Genomic DNA, 10334 nt, shown 5'->3' on the forward strand with positions numbered 1-10334 from the left:
ACTTGTTACATGCTCTCCTAACATATTATTATTAACTATTTATAGGCCTCCGAGACATTCAGCCAAAGTCTTTCTTGAAGAGTTTGGTGAACTGTTATCAGTCATTTGCTTAGAGTTTGATTGTCTTATGATATCTGGGGATTTTAACTTGCATGTAGATAATACTGATAACATTTATGCCAAAGAACTACTTGCAATTATTGACAATTTCAACCTAGTACAACATGTACAGGGGCCGACCCACTCTCGTGGTCATACTCTTGACCTCGTCATCACAAAGGGTCTTACTGTTTCTAATACTGTTGTTGACCTGGCCTTATCCGATCATTTCTGTGTTTTCTTTGATGTTTCTATGTCTCCTCACATTCAGAACAGCTCAACGACTATAGGTAGGAGAGTCATAAAAGACAACACATGTGCTCTCTTTGAGCAAGCTCTCTCTCAGAACTCAACCAAAATGTCAGACTCTGTAGATGATTTACTGGAATTTTTTAATTTAAATATGACCCAAATTATGGATGATATTGCTCCATTCAAAATCAAAAGAGTCAATGATAAGCAGAAAGCACCATGGAAGCAGTACCCGGCTGTTAAACTGCTAAAGAGAGAATGTAGAAAGACTGAAAGAAAATGGCGCAAATCTAAACTTCACATTCATTATCAAATCCATAAAGAGATGCTTTGTAATTATAATTATGAAATTCATAAAGCAAGACAGTCTTTCTTCTCCAACATCATCAGCAGGAATATGAACAATGCCTGTGTGCTATTTTCAACAGTAGAGAAGCTAACTAATCCCCCACCACAATTAGCACCTGAACTTCTCTCAGTTAATAAATGCAATGAGTTTGCATCCTTTTTCAAAGGTAAAATTGATAAAATACGGCAGAATATTCCTCATAATATATCTCAGTTGCAAAAAATTGAAAAACTGCAATCACCAATGACACAGATACAGAACTTCAACACAATGTCAGAATTTTGTTTAATTGATTATGAGACTCTTGAAAAAACTGTACAAAATCTCAGTTCCTCAACATCTGAATTGGACATTCTGCCCACCAACTTTTTTAAGTCTGTTCTTCATCTTATAATTACAGATGTGCTTCAAATTATAAATACATCCCTGGAGACTGGCGTTGTTCCTGTGTCCCTAAAAAAAGCCGTTGTAAAGCCCCTTCTTAAAAAAAATAATCTGGATCCTTCAGTATTAAATAACTACAGGCCAATATCAAATTTACCATTCATTGGGAAAATCCTTGAAAAAATTGTCTTCAATCAATTAACTGCCTTCTTGATAGCAAACAGCCGTTTTGATAATTTTCAGTCAGGATTTCGTGCCAATCATAGCACTGAAACAGCGCTGATTAAAGTTATAAATGACATACGTCTTAATACTGATGCAGGCAAAACATCGGTCCTGGTATTACTGGACTTCAGTGCAGCTTTTGGTACTGTTGATCACAACATACTGCTATATCGACTTGAACACTGGGTTGGATTGACTGGTAAAGTTATCAATTGGTTAAATTCATACTTAAAAGATAGAAGCTTCTCTGTTTCCCTGGGAAATTGTTCCTCAACGTCAATGTCCTTGACCTGTGGTGTCCCCCAGGGGTCGATTCTTGGACCATTACTTTTCAACCTTTATATGCTCCCACTTGGGCAAATTATCAATAAAAATTCAATTTTGTATCACTGCTATGCAGATGACACCCAAATTTATTTTGCTCTATCACCTAATGATTATGCCCCCCTTGAATGTCTCTACCAGTGTATCGATCAAATCAATAGCTGGATGTCACAAAATTTTCTTCAGCTGAACACAGATAAAACAGAAGTAATTCTATTTGGAAAAAAAGATGAAAGACTCAGGATTACCACTATTCTTGACACAAAAGGGATTAAAACTAAAGAAATGGTTAAAAATCTTGGTGTTTTCATTGACAGCGAGCTAAACTTTGACAGTCACATGAAAGCAATCACTAAAACAGCATTTTATCACCTAAAAAACATTTCCAAACTAAGAGGACTTATGTCAAAAAATGATCTGGAAAAACTAATACATGCCTTCATCTCTAGTAGGGTTGATTACTGCAATGGCCTTTTCACAGGCCTGCCAAAAAAGACCATCAAATGACTTCAGCTGGTTCAAAATGCAGCGGCTAGGGTTCTCACACGAACAAAAAGAACAGAGCACATTACTCCAGTTCTAAGGTCCCTTCACTGGCTTCCAGTAAGCTACAGAATTGACTTTAAAGTATTGCTGCTGGTATACAAATCTCTAAATGGTACGGGGCCCAATTACCTCTCTGATATGTTGCAGCGGCCTAACCCAATCAGATCTACCAGATCAAAACAGAAAAATTTACTATTAAAACCAGTTGTTAAAACAAAGTATGGTGAAGCAGCTTTTAGCTACTATGCAGTACAGCTATGGAACCAACTGCCAGAGGACATTAAAAATGCTCCTGCTGTTGGCAGTTTCAAATCTAGGTTAAAGACCAAGCTGTTTTCAGATGCTTTCTGTTAAATAATTAATATTGTCTTCTTTACATTTTTTATAATCTTTACTTTCTCTGCATGTTTTAAATTTACTTTAATTTTAACTTTATTCTATTTTATTCTATTCTGCTGGTTTCTTTTTTTTCTCCTCCTATTTGAACTTCTACTTCATTTTATTATTTTATTTCTACTATTGTTTAATTCTTATTATTTTCTTTTAATTCTTTTAATTCTTTTAATTAATTGTTTTAGAATAAAAATAAAATTATTTTATGTAATTTTATTTCTCTATTGTTTACTGTTTTTGTTTTTACTTCTGTAAAGCACATTGAACTGCCATTGTGTATGAAATGTGCTATATAAATAAACTTGCCTTGCCTTGCCTTGCCTAAGAATGTCGCTGTGGACATCCGAAATGACAAGTGTGGACAGTAAGTATGTCATTGTGGACAATAAGAATGTTGTTGTGGATATCCGAAATGACTAGTGTGGACAGTACGAATGTTGCTGTGGACAGTAAGAATGTCATCATGGACAGTAAGAATATCATTGTGGACAGTAAGAATGTCATTGTGGACAATAAGTATGTCATTGTGGATATCCAAAATGAAAATTGTGGACAGTAAGAATGTCGTTGTGGATGTCCAGAATGACAAGTGTGGACAGTAAGAATGTCATTGTGGACAGTAAGAATATTGTTGTGGACAGTAAGAATGTCCTTGTGGACAGTAAGAATATCATTGTGGACAGTAAGAATATCATTGTGGACTGTAAGAATGTCACTGTGGACAGTAAGAATGTTGTTGTGGACAGTAAGAATATCATTGTGGACTGTAAGAATGTCATTATGGACAATAAGAATGTCGTTATGGCTATCTGAAATGAAAATTGTGGACAGTAAGAATGTCTTTGTGGATATCTGAAATGAAAATTGTGGACAGTAAGAATGTCGCTGTGGACATCCGAAATGACAAGTGTGGACAGTAAGAATGTCATTGTGGACAATAAGAATGTTGTTGTGGATATCCGAAATGACTAGTGTGGACAGTAAGAATGTTGCTGTGGACAGTAAGAATGTCATCATGGACAGTAAGAATATCATTGTGGACAGTAAGAATGTCATTGTGGACAATAAGTATGTCGTTGTGGATGTCCAAAATGACCAGTGTGGACAGTAAGAATGTCATTGTGGACAGTAAGAATATTGTTGTGGACAGTAAGAATGTCGTTGTGGACAGTAAAAATATCATTGTGGACAGTAAGAATATCATTGTGGACTGTAAGAATGTCACTGTGGACTGTAAGAATGTCGTTGTGGACAGTAAGAATATAATTGTGGACTGTAAGAATGTCATTGTGGACAATAAGAATGTCGTTATGGCTATCTGAAATGAAAATTGTGGACAGTAAGAATGTTGTTGTGGACAGTAAGAATGTCTTTGTGGATATCTGAAATGAAAATTGTGAACAATAAGAATGTCGTTGTGGACAGTAAGAATATCATTGTGGACAGTAAGAATATCATTGAGGACTGTAAGAATATCATTGTGGACTGTAAGAAAGTCGTTGTGGACAATAAGAATGTCGTTGTGGTTATCTGAAATGAAAATTGTGGACAGCAAGAATGTCTTTGTGGATATCTGAAATGAAATTGTGAACAATAAGAATGTCATTGTGGACTGTAAGAATGTCGTTGTGGACAATAAGAATGTCGTTGTGGCTATCTGAAATGAAAATTGTGGACAGTAAGAATGTTGTTGTGGACAGTAAGAATATCATTGTGGACAGTAAGAATATCATTGTGGACTGTAAGAATGTCGTTGTGGACAATAAGAATGTCGTTGTGGATATCTGAAATGAAAATTGTGAACAATAAGAATGTCGTTGTGGACTGTAAGAATGTTGTTGTGGACAATAAGAATGTCTTTGTGGATATCTGAAATGAAAACTGTGAACAATAAGAATGTCGTTGTGAACTGTAAGAATGTCATTGTGGACAATAAGAATGTCGTTGTGGCTATCTGAAATCAAAATTGTGGACAGTAAGAATGTTGTTCTGGACAGTAAGAATATCATTGTGGACAATAAGAATGTCGTTGTGGATATCTGAAATGAAAATTGTGGACAATAAGAATGTCGTTGTGGACAATAAGAATGTCATTGTGGACAATAAGAATGTCGTTGTGGACAATAAGAATGTCGTTGTGGATATCTGAAATCAATGGCGGTTCTAGACCAAAATTACCAGGGGGGCCGAGGTAGGGCCAGTGTTTTTTCAGGGGGGCACATATGGACAAAACATGGCAATATTTAAGCGTTCAAAATGTTTTGTTTAGTTTATTTAAAACCAAAACAAAATACATTGAGCATAAATACAATGAGATAAACATTCTGTCTCAATAGCCTAAACATAAAATAAATTGTGCTCAATAAATCTTAAAACCATGTTTCTCTTTTTTGTAAAATAAGATTTCTATTTTTGCATACAATGAATCTTTTCTTCAGATGTGGCTGCACTGGAGTGTCGTCCAAGCACTTGCTGATATCTGGAGAAAGATGAATACAGTAAATATGAGAGTGCTACTGAGAACAACATTTATTTATCATTATTCATTTATTAATTTATTATTATATCTATTATTTTTATTTTATATTTATTAATTATTATTCAGACTTCACACTTTCAGGGTAGGCTATATGAATTGTAGGCCAACACTGCTCACACACACACACGCATTTGTTCAACATCACAAACCTGATGGTGCTGTACTTGATATGCATGGTGAATCTGGTTGTCCCAATGACTCGTTGGGTTGTCCCTCATTCTGTCCCTTAATCTGATCCTGAATGTCTTCATCCTCACTCTCAGATTGCCTTTCAGATGCCTCACTTTCCACCTCTCCAACCACAACCTCTGGCTCTCTCTCCACCTCTGGCTCTCTCTCCTCTTTCATAATCTTCATCTTCCTTACTCTCTCTATGTTGCTTTTTGCCAACAGGGGCAAAAAAGGACATAATGTCCTTCTTGCTCCTTTTCATGATAGCCTACAGTAGGCCTATACTAAAAAGTAAACGGAGAGGAATGTAGCCTCTACATATCACAAGGCCATTCGAGTTTTACAAGAAGGTTAAACACTGTCGGTTATTTTACCCATTTCCCAAAAATATTAAGTTAGGCTACTTATTGCTGTGCAACGCACTTTTAAGAAAGCGCAATAAAACGGATTTATTATTGTAGTGAACAACAACAGTAAAACACGGATATGTGCAAACACTGATGTTACAAAATTGAATAACTTTCCTTACCTTCGCTTCTTTGCAGTAGCTTAGTTCTTGCAGGGCTGCAGCTGTTATCTTTCACGTCCGAAGTTTACAATTCGCGCGGCTGCTGGTCTTTCTGCTGCAGGTAACAGTGTGCGTGTAGCGCTTTAAGGAGTCCGTGTAGAACACTCCGTCATGTCAGTTCCGATCTTCGAGCCAGCACACGTCGAAATTAATAAAGCTTATTATCTGTTCAGCACAGGGGCCACAACAGGGGCCAGGAGCAATTTTACAGGAGCACTGGCCCCCCTGGCCCCTGTTTGAAACCGCCTATGTCTGAAATGAAAACTGTGAACAATAAGAATGTCGTTGTGGACTGTAAGAATGTCGTTGTGGACAATAAGAATGTCGTTGTGGATATCTGAAATGAAAACTGTAAACAATAAGAATGTTGTTGTGGACAGTAAGAATATCATTGTGGACTGTAAGAATGTCGTTGTGGACAATAAGAATGCAGTTGTGGACAATAAGAATGTGGTTTGGACAATAAGAATGTCGTTGTGGCTATCTGAAATGAAAATTGTGGACAATAAGAATGTTGTTGTGGACAGTAAGAATATCATTGTGGACAATAAGAATGTCGTTGTGGATATCTGAAATGAAAATTGTGAACAATAAGAATGTCGTTGTGGACTGTAAGAATGTCGTTGTGGACAATAAGAATGTCATTGTGGATATCTGAAATGAAAACTGTGAACAATAAGAATGTCGTTGTGGACTGTAAGAATGTCGTTGTGGACACTAAGAATGTCGTTGTGGATATCTGAAATGAAAACTGTGAACAATAAGAATGTTGTTGTGGACAGTAAGAATATCATTGTGGACTGTAAGAATGTCGTTGTGGACAATAAGAATGCAGTTGTGGACAATAAGAATGTCGTTGTGGATATCTGAAATGAAAACTGTGAACAATAAGAATGTCGTTGTGGACTGTAAGAATGTCGTTATGGACACTAAGAATGTCGTTGTGGCTATCTGAAATGAAAACTGTGAACAATAAGAATGTTGTTGTGGACAGTAAGAATATCATTGTGGACTGTAAGAATGTCATTGTGGATATCTGAAATGAAAACTGTGAACAATAAGAATGTCGTTGTGGACTGTAAGAATGTCGTTGTGGACACTAAGAATGTCGTTGTGGCTATCTGAAATGAAAACTGTGAACAATAAGAATGTTGTTGTGGACAGTAAGAATATCATTGTGGACTGTAAGAATGTCGTTGTGGACAATAAGAATGCAGTTGTGGACAATAAGAATGTCGTTGTGGATATCTGAAATGAAAATTGTGAACAATAAGAATGTTGTTGTGGACAGTAAGAATATCATTGTGGACTGTAAGAATGTCGTTGTGGATATCTGAAATGAAAATTGTGGACAGTAAGAATGTTGTTGTGGACAGTAAGAATATCATTGTGGACAATAAGAATGTCGTTGTGGACAATAAGAATGTCGTGGCTATCTGAAATGAAAATTGTGGACAGTAAGAATGTTGTTGTGGACAGTAAGAATATCATTGTGGACAATAAGAATGTCGTTGTGGACAATAAGAATGTTGTGGCTATCTGAAATGAAAATTGTGGACAGTAAGAATGTCGTTGTGGACAATAAGAATGTCGTTGTGGACAATAAGAATGTCGTTGTGGATATCTGAAATGAAAATTGTAAACAATAAGAATGTCGTTGTGGACAATAAGAATGTCATTGTGGATATCTGAAATGAAAACTGTGAACAATAAGAATGTTGTTGTGGACAATGTCGTTGTGGACACTAAGAATGTCGTTGTGGATATCTGAAATGAAAACTGTGAACAATAAGAATGTTGTTGTGGACAGTAAGAATATTGTGGACTGTAAGAATGTCATTGTGGACAATAAGAATGCAGTTGTGGACAATAAGAATGTCGTTGTGGATATCTGAAATGAAAACTGTGAACAATAAGAATGTCGTTGTGGACTGTAAGAATGTCGTTGTGGACACTAAGAATGTCGTTGTGGCTATCTGAAATGAAAACTATGAACAATAAGAATGTTGTGGACAGTAAGAATATCATTGTGGACTGTAAGAATGTCGATGTGGACAATAAGAATGCAGTTGTGGACAATAAGAATGTCGTTGTGGATATCTGAAATGAAAATTGTGAACAATAAGAATGTTGTTGTGGACAGTAAGAATATCATTGTGGACTGTAAGAATGTCGTTGTGGATATCTGAAATCAAAATTGTGGACAGTAAGAATGTTGTTGTGGGCAGTAAGAATATCATTGTGGACAATAAGAATGTCGTTGTGGACAATAAGAATGTCGTTGTGGACAATAAGAATGTCGTGGCTATCTGAAATGAAAATTGTGGACAGTAAGAAAGTTTTTGTGGACAGTAAGAATGTCGTTGTGGACAATAAGAATGTCGTTGTGGATATCTGAAATGAAAATTGTGAACAATAAGAATGTTGTTGTGGACTGTAAGAATGTCGTTGTGGACAATAAGAATGTCGTTGTGGACTGTAAGAATGTCGTTGTGGACACTAAGAATGTCGTTGTGGATATCTGAAATGAAAACTGTGAACAATAAGAATGTTGTTGTGGACAGTAAGAATATCATTGTGGACTGTAAGAATGCAGTTGTGGACAATAAGAATGCAGTTGTGGACAATAAGAATGTCATTGTGGATATCTGAAATGAAAACTGTGAACAATAAGAATGTTGTTGTGGACTGTAAGAATGTCGTTGTGGATATCTGAAATGAAAATTGTGGACAGTAAGAATGTTGTTGTGGACACTAAGAATATCATTGTGGACAATAAGAATGTCGTTGTGGACAATAAGAATGTCGTTGTAGACAATAAGAATGTTGTGGCTATCTGAAATGAAAATTGTGGACAGTAAGAATGTTTTTGTGGACAGTAAGAATGTCGTTGTGGATATCTGAAATGAAAATTGTGAACAATAAGAATGTCATTGTGGACTGTAAGAATGTCGTTGTGGACAATAAGAATGTGGTTTGGACAATAAGAATGTCGTTGTGGCTATCTGAAATGAAAATTGTGGACAGTAAGAATGTTGTTGTGGACAGTAAGAATATCATTGTGGACTGTAAGAATGTCGTTGTGGACATCTCATCTCATCTCATTATCTCTAGCCACTTTATCCTGTTCTACAGGGTCGCAGGCAAGCTGCAGCCTATCCCAGCTGACTACGGGCGAAAGGCGGGGTACACCCTGGACAAGTCGCCAGGTCATCACAGGGCTGACACATAGACACAGACAACCATTCACACTCACATTCACACCTACGGTCAATTTAGAGTCACCAGTTAACCTAACCTGCATGTCTTTGGACTGTGGGGGAAACCAGAGCACCCGGAGGAAACCCACGCGGACACGGGGAGAACATGCAAACTCCACACAGAAAGGCCCTCGCCGGCCCCGGGGCTCGAACCCAGGACCTTCTTGCTGTGAGGCGACAGCGCTAACCACTACACCACCGTGCCACCCTTCGTTGTGGATATCTGAAATCAAAATTGTGAACAATAAGAATGTTGTTGTGGACTGTAAGAATGTTGTTGTGGACTGTAAGAATGTTGTTGTGGACTGTAAGAATGTTGTTGTGGACAATAAGAATGTCGTTTGGATAATAAGAATGTCGTTGTGGCTATCTGAAATGAAAATTGTGGACAGTAAGAATGTTGTTGTGGACAGTAAGAATATCATTGTGGACTGTAAGAATGTCGTTGTGGACAATAAGAATGTCGTTGTGGATATCTGAAATCAAAATTGTGAACAATAAGAATGTCGTTGTGGACTGTAAGAATGTCATTGTGGACTGTAAGAATGTTTTTGTGGACAATAAGAATGTCGTTGTGGATATCTGAAATGAAAACTGTGAACAATAAGAATGTTGTTGTGGACAGTAAGAATATCATTGTGGACTGTAAGAATGTCGTTGTGGACAATAAGAATGCAGTTGTGGACAATAAGAATGTCGTTGTGGATATCTGAAATGAAAATTGTGAACAATAAGAATGTTGTTGTGGACAGTAAGAATATCATTGTGGACTGTAAGAATGTCGTTGTGGATATCTGAAATGAAAATTGTGGACAGTAAGAATGTTGTTGTGGGCAGTAAGAATATCATTGTGGACAATAAGAATGTCGTTGTGGACAATAAGAATGTCATGGCTATCTGAAATGAAAATTGTGGACAGTAAGAAAGTTTTTGTGGACAGTAAGAATGTCGTTGTGGACAATAAGAATGTCGTTGTGGCTATCTGAAATGAAAACTGTGAACAATAAGAATGTTGTTGTGGACAGTAAGAATATCATTGTGGACTGTAAGAATGTCGTTGTGGACAATAAGAATGCAGTTGTGGACAATAAGAATGTCGTTGTGGATATCTGAAATGAAAACTGTGAACAATAAGAATGTTGTTGTGGACTGTAAGAATGTCGTTGTGGATATCTGAAATGAAAATTGTGGACAGTAAGAATATTGTTGTGGACAGTAAGAATA

This window comes from Neoarius graeffei, chromosome 7 (assembly GCF_027579695.1).
Source record: "Neoarius graeffei isolate fNeoGra1 chromosome 7, fNeoGra1.pri, whole genome shotgun sequence".
NCBI classification, from domain to species: domain Eukaryota; kingdom Metazoa; phylum Chordata; class Actinopteri; order Siluriformes; family Ariidae; genus Neoarius; species Neoarius graeffei.